Consider the following 14,128-nt stretch of genomic DNA (forward strand, 5'->3'; position numbering starts at 1 on the left):
TTACCCATGTGCCTCATTGTAATTTTCATCTGCCCTTGACCTGGGATTCCTCACAGGTGTAAAGAGCCATGATAGGTTGGGGTAACCAGAGTCACCTGCAAATATCAAGGGACAACATTTAGCCACACACTATCCCTTATGGCCCACATCACACCCACACACCAACATCCACTGGGTGGGAACCAGGGCTATTAGCCACAAACAGTGCCTCTGTAGTAGGGCCATTAAATTTGGGATGATGCTATTCCTCAGGATAAATGAATCATGCACAGACCCAGTGGGAGATGTACTTGTCCACAAGGCACACCATCTGCACATTCATTGAATGAAAACTCTTTCGATTTCTGTAGACCTGTTCATTTTGCCAGGGGGGGGGGAACAAATGCAATATGTGTTCCGTCAATCTCCCCAATTATGTTGGGGATTTGTCCCATTGCATAGAAGTCAGCCTTCACTGTGGCCAAATCATCCACTTGGGGGAAAGCAATGTAGCTGCACATGTGTTTAACAGGGCAGACAACACTCTGGTCTGCACTATTGAGAACATTGGAAGTGACATTCCTGCTGCCAAGCCCACTGTCACTTGTTAAGAACCAGTTGCCAGGATTTGGAGCACAGATAGGACTTGCACAAAAGGGGGGATCCCAGTGGGGTGAGGGATAGCAGATATAAGGTCAGGCTCCAGTTGGGCACACAGCTACATGATTGTGGCCCGGTCAAGTCTGTAGGTGAGGAAAATGTGCCTGTCCTCCATTGTTGCCAAGTCTACCAGGGGTCTGTACACGGGGGTGTGTCCCATCTCCTATTCATCCGCAGCGGTTGCAATCTAGGATGCAAAAGAGTGAGGAGTCGGTCATAAACTGTACATTGTAGACACAACAGTACAATGCATGATGTTATTTTGAAATATATATGTGGCATTTGTCCAGATTGTACAATTGTGAACTATGAGGCAGTTGTAATCCAGGGCCTGCCCCCTCTGAAATGGCGTCCGCCTGTCCTCTGTGGGTGGACAGTTGGAAGTGAGGTAATTCTGCTGACGTTGTGTACAGTTGCGGGAGGCGGTCGTGAACCACCGTGCAACCCCTTATTGGACACTGTACCATATGGGGTACAGTGTCCAATGGTGATGTACGCCGGCGGTGACGGTATGACACGCCGCGGACGTCACTGCCATTTTCTATCTATTCACTAACTTGCTACCTGACCTTCAACAGGAGAGGACCCACACTGCATGTGCTGCTGTGACCTGTGTCTGGAACCTACCATGGCTCGTGTGACTGGGGAAAGGGCACCTGCCTTCACCTCGGCGAGTTGGAGCAACTGGTGAATGGGGTCCTACCCCAGTACCGACTGCTGCATGGGCCTCAAGACCAACAGGTGAGTACCCTGTGAGCACGATGCATGGGGCAAGAATGCATGGAGTGGTGTGTGTGAAGGCCCCATGTAGGGGGCGGTGGTGTTGGTGGATGTCCCCTGGGCGACATGCAGCGTGTCTGTGCAAATGGGGAAGGAAGGGATATGGTGGGCCATGAGTGTAACAGGCAGGACAGTCTGAGTAATACCTTTCCCTTTGTGTATTTTCTCTGCAGATCAGCGGCCATCAAAAGAAGGGTATATGGCATGCCATCGCCAAGGACGTGTGGACCCTGGGGGTTTACGGCAGGCAGAGCACCCACTGTTGGAAACTTTGGGAGGACCTGAGATGCTGGGCACAGAAGACGGCAGAGGCCAAGCTGGGGATGGCCTCCCAATGAGGAAGGGGTGCCTGTCGAACCCTGACCACCCTGATGGCCTGCATACTGGCAGTGGCCTATCCTGAGCTGAATGGGTACTTAAGGGCATCACCGCAGCCACCAGGGGGTGAGTACAGTGCCCATCATTTCAACTTAGGCATGGTAGGGAGGTATCTGAGTGGGGGATGTGTGTCTGTGGGTGCCCCTAGGCCAGGCCTGACATCGCAGAGTAGGTCCCATGTTGGGCAGGGTTCAGATGTGATATTCCTCCTACCTAGCTGATAGGCATCCACTACTGGGCAGGGCTGTGTGAGTCCCAGGTATGCTGCAGTTGGTGGTATGTGTCCCTCCCCATGCCCTGGTGACTAGCATTGTTACTGGTAGTGCACTGCATAGTGCGTAGGGCTGTTCACTGTGTATGAGGTTGCTGTGTATTCCAACGGTGGTGTTGGTGCAGCCATTGACCAAATGTTTCCTTTGTCTCTTCCCCCCTTTTTTGTTTTGTCATTCTATCCTTATGTGCATTAGCATCATCTGGCGGAGGAGCAGAGGCACCAGCGATGGAGGGAGTGGCATCCCACAGGACCCAGAAGGCAGAGTCCACCAATGGTGAGGGCACCAGTGGGATGGAGGGTGAGGGGAGCACCACGGCAGAGACTGGAGGGGACAGTTCGGACACAGATACCTCCTCCGATGGAAGCTCCCTGGTTGTGGCGGACACCTCTGTGCCCACCCTAGCTACAGGTATAGCCGCCACCCCGTACCAGCACCGCCCTCCCAGCAGCCCCTCAGCGAGTTTCCTGTGCCCGCTCACCCAGGACGGTGGGCATCTCCTTCACCCCAGGCACCTCAGGCCCTGCCCCAGTGAGCCCTGCTGCCCTGAGTGAGGAGGCTATTGACCTCATGAGATCAATCTCTGTTGGGCAGTCAACCATTGTGAATGCCATCCAAGGGCTGGCAGCCCAAATGCAATAAACCAATGCATTTCTGGAGGGCATTCACACTGGCTTGGCGGCCCAACAGACATCAATCCAGGCTCTGGCCTCCTCTCTGATGGCAGCCATTGTCCCTGTTTCCACCCTCCCCCCCTCCAACTTCCTCTACCCAATCCCATTCCCCTCAACCCCAACTTATCCCAAGCACAGAGGCATACCAGCATGCACACCAGACAACACACAAGAGTGGTTAAGGCAAACACAAGCACCACGGTTCATCCCAGAGGCACTCACACAAACACCATCCAGATGCAGACATACCAACATCCACTGCCTCCATTGCGTCCCCCTCCTCCTCCTCCACCTCCCTCCCAGTTGTGTCTCCACTCATACCTGCATGCACAACATCCTCATCCACTGCCGCCATCACCAGCACACCTTTCTGAACACACACGTCACTGGCAGACACCACCCCAATAGCCATGCACACATCCCCTGTCTCCTCTCCCACTGTGTCTGTGCCCCCCCAAGGTACAAAAATGCAAGCACTCAGACACCCAACAGCCATCCACCTCACAACAGCATCCAGCCCATGCACCTGCACCCAAACACAGCAGACAGACACCTCCGACAACCACTCCTTCTTCCTCCACTCCCAAACCTTCTCCCTGTTCCCGCCCCAATGTCCCTAAGAAGTTTTCCCTCTCCACCATTGACCTTTTCATTACCACTCCCCCCGTCCTTGAAGTCTGGCCAGGATGGGTAAAACCCATGCAATCACCTCAGCCACCCAGTCCACGGGCCCAGTAGTGTACACAGCAACTCGTTGTGGTAAAGGATCCAGGCCACCAGCCAGCCTCCAGGAAAGGGTGCCTGCCCAAGAGGTGCCAGGAAGGGCAAGGAGCCATCCCCAGCTGCTGCCATGAAGGGCAAGGGGCCTGCACCCACTACTGTCCAAAAGAGCAAGGAGCAATCCCCAGCTGCTGCCAGGAAGGGCAAGGAACCATCCCCAGCTGCTGCCAGGAAGGGCAAGGGGCCTGCACCAGCAGACAGGAAGGAGAAGGGGCCTGGTGCAGGGGCTCAGTTGGAGCCCCCACCACCAACCATGGTTGTGCAGCCATCCAAGGATGCAGGGGATGTGCTGGAGCTTCCCCCCACAACCACCACCAGCAACAGCAATAGCACCGTCACCAGCAGTGGGCAGCCATCTGAGGCTGCCGGGAATGGGCTGGAGCTTCCCCCCACAACCACCTCCAGCAGCAGCAGCACCGCCACCAGCAGTGGGCAGCCATCTGAGGTTGCAGGGGATAGGCTGGAGCTTTCCCTCACAACCACCAACAGCAGCAGCACCAGCAGCAGCACCACCACCAGCAGTGGGCAGCCGTCCGAGGCTGCAGGGGTTGGGCTAGAGCTTCCCCCCACAACCACCAGCAGCAACAGCACCACTGCCACCACTGAGCAGCCGTCACGGCCCGCGGACATTCATTAGACCTGCATCCATGGGCTGTTGTGCGGCCTGCCCTCTGCAAATCCTGTGGGTATGACACCCAGCTGAGAGACTGTGACCTTGCACTCCCCAGGATCAGAAGCACAGGGCACGATGCCCCCTCCAGAACCAGCTGGTATGGCACCCACTCACCCCATCCTCCCCAGGATAAGGATCACAGGGCACGATGCCCCCTCCAGAACCAGTGGGTATGGCACCCACTCACTCCATCCTCCCCAGGATCAGGAGCACAGGGCACAATGCCCCCTCCAGAACCAGTGGGGAAACCACCCACTCACCCCATACTCCCCAGGATGAAGATCACAGGGCGTGATGCCCCCTCCAGAAACAGTAGGCAAGTCACCCACTCGAGAGACTGTGGCCTTGCACTCTCCAGGACCAAGCACATGGCATGTTGCCCCCTCCAGAGAATGTGGGCAAGTCACCCACTTGAAAAACTGTGGCCTTGCACTCCCCAGGACCAAGCACAGGGCATGTGGCCCCCTCCAGTGAATGTGGGCAAGCCACCCACTTGAGAGACTGTGGCCTTGCACTCCCCAGGAGAAAGAGCAATGGGCATGTTTCCCCCTCCAGGACCAGTGGTGTTGTTCCATCTGTTGGCTGAGGTGCCCCCCTTCCCAGTCCCTCTTAGGTGCCTGCCTATTTTCGAACTGATGCCCTGCAGTGTTCTCTCCATGTTGTTGAAGGAGACAAGTGGAATTTGTGATGTGGCCCTGTAGTGCACGCACGTTGAGGACTGGGCTGTGTCCCTTGATTATGTACATATGTATATAATTTTAGATTTGATGACCATATTTTTGATGTATTTTTATTATTACACTTGCTTTCATCTATTTGTGTTGTCCTTGCACTATTCCTGAGGGTTATGGGGTATATATGTTTCTTTGTGCATCTGATTGTGTGTATGGTGTTGGGGGTGGGGGTCACTCGCTTTTTCCTCCCCCCTCCCCTGTGTGCTAGGTGGCTGTACTCACCGCGGTCCTCTTTGCCGTCGTTGGTGTTCGTGGTGGAGCAGGACATAGAATAGTATTGGGAAGATCTGCAGCTCGGGCTCCATGGCGGCGTGGTTCGTCCCTGTGTCTCCAAAGGTGAGTCGTTTGCCTTCTGAGGTCTGTTTCTGCCAGGCTTTTGATGTCGTTGGTATCTCCCCGGAAAAAGAGGTGGATTGCAAGGTCTTAATACTGTGGGCGGAACATTGACTTCCGCCTGGCTGTAGGCGGCTACCACTGTGGTGCCCTGGCAGTCGGTGTGGTAAAGTGGCTGTCTATCTGAGCTCTTTCCGCCATGGTCATAATTTGGCGGTAGTTACCACCGGCCTGCTGGCGGTATTACCGCCACATTATTACCACGCGCCAGTGTTGTAATGAGAGCCATAGTCCGACACAACGACACAGCTAACACCACAGACATCTGACTAACCGATTGGAGCCAGCTCATCCCACAAGACACCGGTCTATCATGAACTCGGTCCACTCAGGGACCACAAACAACCCATGACCTCACCACATCTTCAACCTAGGTGAAGCCAGAATCAGTCAAGTGCTCGCCACCACCTTCCCCGAGGGCTGGAAACACAAAGAAGCCCACACCCTACTAAATAAACCATTGGCAGACCATGGTGAACTGAACAACTACAGACAGATTTCCCTGCTACCATTCCTGGTCAAAGATTAGAAAAAGCCATTAAGCTACAACTCTCTTTCCATCTGGACTTGAACCTAATCAACTTCTCTCAATCCGGATTCTGCAGCAACCACAGCACCAAGACAGCTCTCATTGTGGTTAATGATCCGAGCCCTACTCAACTGAGAAGAGAGACTGCACCTCTGATCTTCCTAGAACTCTTGGCAGCCTTTGATACGGTCTCCCACCAGGCACTCATCACAAGCATGCACAACATAGGCATTGAAGGAGCTGCTCTCATAAGGATCACCTCTTTCCTCACCGTAAGAATGCAAAAAAGACCTCCTTCCCCCCATCACCTATGAACCCAAAGAAATTATCTATGGAGTACCCCAAGGATTCTCGCTCAGCCTTACTCATTTTAACCATTATACAGGGAGTGCAGAATTATTAGGCACATGAGTATTTTGACCACATCATCCTCTTTATGCATGTTGTCTTACTCCAAGCTGTATAGGCTCGAAAGCCTACTACCAATTAAGCATATTAGGTGATGTGCATCTCTGTAATGAGAAGGGGTGTGGTCTAATGACATCAACACCCTATGTCAGGTGTGCATAATTATTAGGCAACTTAACAAAAAACAAATATATACCCATTTCAATTATTTATTATTACCAGTGAAACCAATATAACATCTCAACATTCACAAATATACATTTCTGACATTCAAAAACAAATCAGTGACCAATATAGCCACCTTTCTTTGCAAGGACACTCAAAAGCCTGCCATCCATGGATTCTGTCAGTGTTTTGATCTGTTCACCATCAACATTGCGTGCAGCAGCAACCACAGCCTCCCAGACACTGTTCAGAGAGGTGTACTGTTTTCCCTCCTTGTAAATCTCACATTTGATGATGGACCACAGGTTCTCAATGGGGTTCAGATCAGGTGAACAAGGAGGCCATGTCATTAGATTTCCTTCTTTTATACCCTTTCTTGCCAGCCACGCTGTGGAGTACTTGGACGCGTGTGATGGAGCATTGTCCTGCATGAAAATCATGTTTTTCTTGAAGGATGAAGACTTCTTCCTGTACCACTGCTTGAAGAAGGTGCCTTCCAGGAACTGGCAGTAGGACTGGGAGTTGAGCTTGACTCCATCCTCAACCCGAAAAGGCCCCACAAGCTCATCTTTGATGATACCAGCCCAAACCAGTACTCCACCTCCACCTTGCTGGCGTCTGAGTCGGACTGGAGCTCTCTGCCCTTTACCAATCCAGCCACGGGCCCATCCATCTGGCCCATCAAGACTCACTCTCATTTCATCAGTCCATAAAACCTTAGAAAAATCAGTCTTGAGATATTTCTTGGCCCAGTCTTGACGTTTCAGCTTGTGTGTCTTGTTCAGTGGTGGTCGTCTTTCAGCCTTTCTTACCTTGGCCATGTCTCTGAGTATTGCACACCTTGTGCTTTTGGGCACTCCAGTGATGTTGCAGCTCTGAAATATGGCCAAACTGGTGGCAAGTGGCATCGTGGCAGCTGCACGCTTGACTTTTCTCAGTTCATGGGCAGTTATTTTGCGCCTTGGTTTTTCCACACGCTTCTTGCGACCCTGTTGACTATTTTGAATGAAACGCTTGATTGTTCGATGATCACGCTTCAGAAGCTTTGCAATTTTAAGAGTGCTGCATCCCTCTGCAAGATATCTCACTATTTTTGACTTTTCTGAGCCTGTCAAGTCCTTCTTTTGACCCATTTTGCCAAAGGAAAGGAAGTTGCCTAATAATTATGCACACCTGATATAGGGTGTTGATGTCATTAGACCACACCCCTTCTCATTACAGAGATGCACATCACCTAATATGCTTAATTGGTAGTAGGCTTTCGAGCCGATACAGCTTGGAGTAAGACAACATGCATAAAGAGGATGATGTGGTCAAAATACTCATTTGCCTAATAATTCTGCACTCCCTGTATGACACCTCTGGCCAGCATTGTCAAAACCCACAGACTCAAAATCATAAACCAATGCCGACAACACACAACTCATGCTCTCTCTCTCTCTGAAGACAACAACAACTTCCACAACTGCACAACAGACACTGCCAACTGGATGAAAGACAAACTGCCTGAAGCTCAACGGGGACAAGACAGAGGTACTGATCTTTGGAAATAAATGCTCCTCATGAGACACATACTGATGGCCCTCAGAACTCTGACCTACTCCTACCTTCACTGACCATGCTAAGAACCTAGGAATCATTCTGGGCAACAAGCTTACCATGATGACTCAGGTCAACTCTGTCTCCTCCTCCTGCTTCTTCATTCCCTGCATGCTCCGTAAGATATTCAAATACCTACCACAAATCCCAAGACACACCATTACCCAGGCCCTCTTCTCCAGCTGAATGGACTACAGCAATGCTCTTTAATCAGGGATCACAGCTCATCTCCTCCAACTACTACAGACCATGCAGATTGCTGCAGCCTGACTCATCCTAGATCTCCATAGTCAAATCAACATCCCCCCCTACCTCAGGAAACTTGACTATTGCCACTTCAAGCACCTGACCCGTGCATACAAGGCCCTACACAACTGTGGGCCTGCCTACTTAAACCACTGCCTAAACTTCTATCGGCCCACCAGACACCACCACTCTGCTTCCCTTACTTTAACCCTCACCACCTGCATCCAACATAACAGATGCTGAGTTTGCATTATGTCTCGACCTCCCCATCTCTTCTTGAGTTCAGAAAACCCCTGAAGACCTGGGTATTTGGCTAATCAACTAGACCCTGCCAGTGCCTGGATACCCTCACCCCCACCGATTGATCAACATTTAACCACTATCTTTGAACCCACAGGAAAATGGGACAAGCTAAAAACATATCTTCATTACTCATTCAACTTCTGATCCTCAGAATGGTTATTTTTGAGGTCCTGCAGGGCCCTCAGCACGTCTACTTCCAGCTCCTATGTATACTGAGGGGTATATTTCTCAAGGTTTTGTGTGTCCCTTGCGCCACATGAGGGGACACAAGAGCAATGCAAAAGCTAAGTGAGAAATATGCAAGCCATGTAAGGCCACCTTGCATGGCTCTGAATGGCTTGATATATCTATAGTAATGCAAGTCAACAGAAATAGCTGCCTTGTGCTACTCTGCAGCAGGAAGAAATCTATAGGTGAAAATTCGGTGTTCCCACGCATCCACCCATAGATTTTGGTGCATTCCCAGACTTATCATAAGTGGTAGACCTGGAAATGTATCAAAATGCTATGCCTCCTGAGGGGAGACATTGTATGGAAAAATATCTTTATTTCTCCTTGTTTCTTCCTCTTTCTATGAGAGTTGCACTGTTCATCACACATAGAAAGAGGAAAATGCCTTTCAGGATTGTTTTTGTTCATGTAGATGTCCCTTCACAAAAGCAATCCTGCCTGCAACATGGCACAGGGCTGTCTCTATTGCTGCTAGGCAGCAAAAAGTAGGAAAGATGGGAATGCACCCTATAATGTTACATATGGCGCATTTCTGCCCTTTCCCTTTCACACAGCAAAATGCAGCATGGTGGTTTGCTTTATTGCACTGCATGAAAGATTGATAAATATGCCCCTGAGTTTGAAGGCTGTGTTCTTGAAGTATTTGTTATACATCTTGTGCTAATACACTAGACTTTGTCCATTATTTAAAGATTTTTGTGTGGACAGTGGAACCACTGGCAAGGTTCAACTAGTCTTGCCACAATCTGTTAGTCTGCCTTGTTTATTTAGAATTATACGTGGCCCTGATATTGAGGGAGCTTTGTCACTGATCACGGGTCCATGGATGGTGTTTCTCTGTCAATAAACCACAAAGAAATTTCCCATTGCTGCTGCAGTTGAAATAAAAGCAATGCATGAGCCTTTGCTGTTGGTTGTTTAAAGTAATAGGTTAACCAAATACATGTTGTAGAAAAAGATGTGCTTAAGTGAAATGCTGTGCACAAAGGCAAGGGTCTTTTTATGGTTTACTTTTGTAATCATAGTTCATATTTTCAAATCCAAAGAGTTCTGGATTGGTTTAAATAAGTTGCTGCTAATCACATCCATTAGTTTGGGCCCGTGCCTTGACATCAAGCTTCTTCGTCTGTGTATCTCTTATCATTTTACACTGGTATAGAACTACTGGAGAATGTGGTGCCCATCAAGCCAATCTTCATTCTTACATAAATTGCAAGTCTGTTTTCACATAACATAGAAGTTATGTCCTGAAACGAAGGGCCTCACTTACGAGGCCCATGGCAGAGGGCAGCAATGCAAGTGCCTTGCTGCACTGCCCTGTGCCACTGGGAAAGGGCAGAAATGCACTGTGTTAGAAATGGGGTCTTTGGTTGGCAGTCAGGTTACCCCCTGTCCAAGCAAGGACCCTCACTCTAGTCAGGGTAAGACACACACAATCTGTTACGAAGTAAATCCAAGGATCCGGAAGTCGTATGGTAAGTCTTTATTAATACAGCATCCACAACAGTGTCTGCTGCTTCTTGCTTCTTCCTTCACTCCCAACTGTCTTCCCACAGAATCCCCTGAACATCTCCATTCTATTCTCTGACATCATTGATCCAATGATGTCAGAGACCTCCCAAGATCACAACACATCTCCTCCCCATAGAAACATAAAAATAACTTAACTTCGTTATATATATAATAACACTACAACACAGTGATAAAAGGAATACAAAGAAAGAAAAGAAGATCAATGCAATGCAACACATAACAGGGAAAACAAAAATGATGGCCCATTGTCAAAAACGTATCTTTAGCTAAGGCAACTAAAATGAAAATAGAATAACCATAAATGATCAGCACATGAACAATATGCAATTACACACACACACAATGTTACTGACATAGCTTCCTTAATGTGTAAAATCTTCTAAGTATTTGGGAGTTGTTTTATTCCTTACACTCCTTCTAATCTTCTCTCCAGGATCAGGATCAGATCCACCAACATTTTCCTCCCTGTACCTTCCCTCAGTCATTGGTCTGTCATTCACACATTTGGCTAAGCGCGACATGCTCCACACATCACCCCCTTCCAGAACAACAACATTCTTCCTCACTTGCACAATTTTCTTCGGTCCCATAAACTTAAACGCCCCTTTCTTTGACCAGAAAGGTTTCTTAACGTACACCATGTCACCTACATGCCACCATCTTTGATGAGCACCATGTTTTACATCAAATGCTTCCTTATATTTTGCTTGATTCGCAACAACTCTGTGTCGGATAGCATCATTACCATCTGGTGAATCCTTAACCTCCTTATCAGCCAACAACCACAAGGGATTAAGTTTAGAACCCACCATTCTACCTCTCAATATTCTAAAAGGAGACATACCCAAAACAGCATTAGGAGTATTTCTGTGGGCCCATAATTTCTCCCTGAGGAAATTTTTTAAAGGTATACAAATGTCCATGGCAGTCCGTGCACTAGCTACCACCAACTGGTTCATCTTTTCAACCAACCCATTGGCTTGGGGGGAATATAAGGCAGTGCGAAAGTGAGAGATAGCTAGATTGTTGAGAAAATTCTTCATTTCCAATGAAGTAAATTGTACACCATTATCAGTGACTATCACATTTGGAATACCCTCACATGCAAAAACATCAGTTAGGAACTCTATAACAACTTTAGTGGTGATGGCACTCACACAACTTGCAGTGACCCATTTGGACATATAATCAACTAACACAATTGCAAATCTCTCATTATGAGGTAAAGCTTCAAACGGTCCCACAATATCTAAACCAAGTTTGCACCATGGTTCATCAGGATCACGGATCGGAGATAAAGGAGCAGTTCTTACACTTTTGGATTTATCACTCCTTGCACAATACATACAATTTTTTACAACTGCCTCAACATGTCTATCAAGGCCTGGCCACCAATAGCATTCTCTAACACTAGCCTTGGTTAAATTCCTGCCTAAATGTCCCTCATGAGCTAAATTGATCAGCCTCTCATACAACCCACCTGGAGGAACCATCCTATCACATCTGTACAGATCATTTCCAACAATACTCAATTCATCTTTGACATTCCAAAATGCTTTAACATCATCTGGACAGTTGCATAAATCAGGCCAACCCCTCACAACATATTCTGAAACCAGCATGCGAACTGTGTCTCGTTCACATTCTAACTCCCAACTTTCCTTATCAATAGCTGGTTCTTTAATCCACAAAACTGGAATTTGATCATCCGTAGTGTGGTCCGCCAAAGGTAATCTAGAAAGGAAATCTGCCGGAATGTTATCTTTCCCTGGTAGGTGCTCCACATGGAAATTATATTCCATTAGACCTTCAACCCAACGCTTGATGCGTGGAGTTGTGTTTTCAATATTACGGCACGAAAATATCTGCACTAAAGGTCTGTGATCACTTCTGATTACAAACGGCAACCCCCAAAGGTAGTACTTGAAATGGTTAACAGCCCAATTGCATGCCAAAGCTTCACGCTCTATTACTGAATAGCGGACTTCTGCCTCTCTAAGAGAACGAGAGGCAAAGGCCACTACTTTCTCTTTACCATCAACTAATTGTGAAAGAACCGCACCTAAACCCTTCAGGCTAGCATCCGTGGACAACAAAGTTTTCCTCCTAGTATCAAAATGGCCCAGTGTAGGCATTTCACCAATTCTGGATTTAACAATGTTAAAAGCCTCTTCACACTCTGAGGACCACACAAAATCCACACCTTTCTTTAGCATGGCTCTTAAAGGTTGCACTACACTCGCAAAATTTCTAATAAACTTTGAGTAATATTCTGCTAGACCAAGAAATGAGCGCACTTGATCTCTGTCCGAAGGAGTGGGCATTGATATGATAGATTTGGCCAATGACACTTTAGGTTTAATACCATCACCATAAATAATGTGTCCTAAATAAGAAACTGTTCCAACCTTGAACTTGCACTTTTCTTTCTTTAAGGTCAATCCTTTTTCTTTTAATCTCCTCAGAACTGCTCTGAGAGCAATATTATGCTCCTCTTCATTTTCACTATAAATTAACATATCATCTTGAAAGAATAGGACAGAACTCAAACCCTTAAGCACTTCTTTCATTATTCTTTGGAAACACGCAGCTGCTGACGCTAAACCAAATGGCATTCTAATAAATCTAAAAGCTCCCAAAGGCGTAACAAAAGAAGTTAAGTGTCTTGAGTCCTCATGAAGTAAAATTTGATGATAGGCCGCAGATAAATCTAACACACTAAATACCTTGGCTTGTGAGAGCATGGTTAAAGTTTCATTGATATTTGGCAAAGGTTGGCGATCTACCCATATGCACTGGTTTAGACCTCTCAAATCCACACACATTCTAATTTTAGAACCATTGTCCTTGGGAACTAGAACAATGGGAGCCAACCATTCCGAAGCTTCAATCTCTTCTATAACTCCCAAACTCTGTAATCTATTAAGCTCACCCTGCAATGGAGATAACATCAAATGAGGTACTTTCCTTACTTTATGTACTACAGGTTTAGCAGAAGATTTCAAAATGATTTTATGCTTGAAATCTGCCAATAGCCCTAATCTGTCACTGAACACCTCAGGAAATTCATTCACAATTGAAGCATCACCTCCTATATGAGATATGGAAAGAACTTGTTCGGGGGAATTTGGGTTGAGAATAATGCCCAGATCTTTTTGATGTCTCCACCCCAACAAGTTATCTCCTCGTTTGGCCACATAAATTTTCCCTACAGTTTCACGCCCCTTGAATTTAATTGTCATCAATGAATAGCCAAATAAATCAATTCGCTGTCCACCATAGCCTATGGGGTTAATATCAGGAGGGAAAAGTTCAATGTGATCATTACCAAAAATGGGGAAGCGCTGTGTGTTCTTTCGAGGCGGGGCAGGAGCCCTTCAAAACTCGTTCGCGCTCCCGCCGTCGCGGGAAGCGCTGTGTGTTCTTTGGAGGCGGGGCAGGAGCCCTTTAAAACTCGTTCGCGCTCCCGCCGTCGCGGGAAGCGCTGTGTGTTCTTTGGAGGCGGGGCAGGAGCCCTTTAAAACTCGTTCGCGCTCCCGCCGTCGCGGGAAGCGCTGTGTGTTCTTTGGAGGCGGGGCAGGAGCCCTTTAAAACTCGTTCGCGCTCCCGCCGTCGCGGGAAGCGCTGTGTGTTCTTTGGAGGCGGGGCAGGAGCCCTTTAAAACTCGTTCGCGCTCCCGCAGCGCGGGACGCGCGCGGGCGGCGCCCGGGCGAAGCCCGGGCCAAGGGCGGGCCCGTCCTGCGCCCGTCCGCGGCTGACAGAGGCTGGGCTGGGCCACTCCCCTAACATCT

This window comes from Pleurodeles waltl, chromosome 1_1 (genome assembly GCF_031143425.1).
Source record: "Pleurodeles waltl isolate 20211129_DDA chromosome 1_1, aPleWal1.hap1.20221129, whole genome shotgun sequence".
In the NCBI taxonomy this organism is placed as follows: Eukaryota; Metazoa; Chordata; class Amphibia; order Caudata; family Salamandridae; genus Pleurodeles; species Pleurodeles waltl.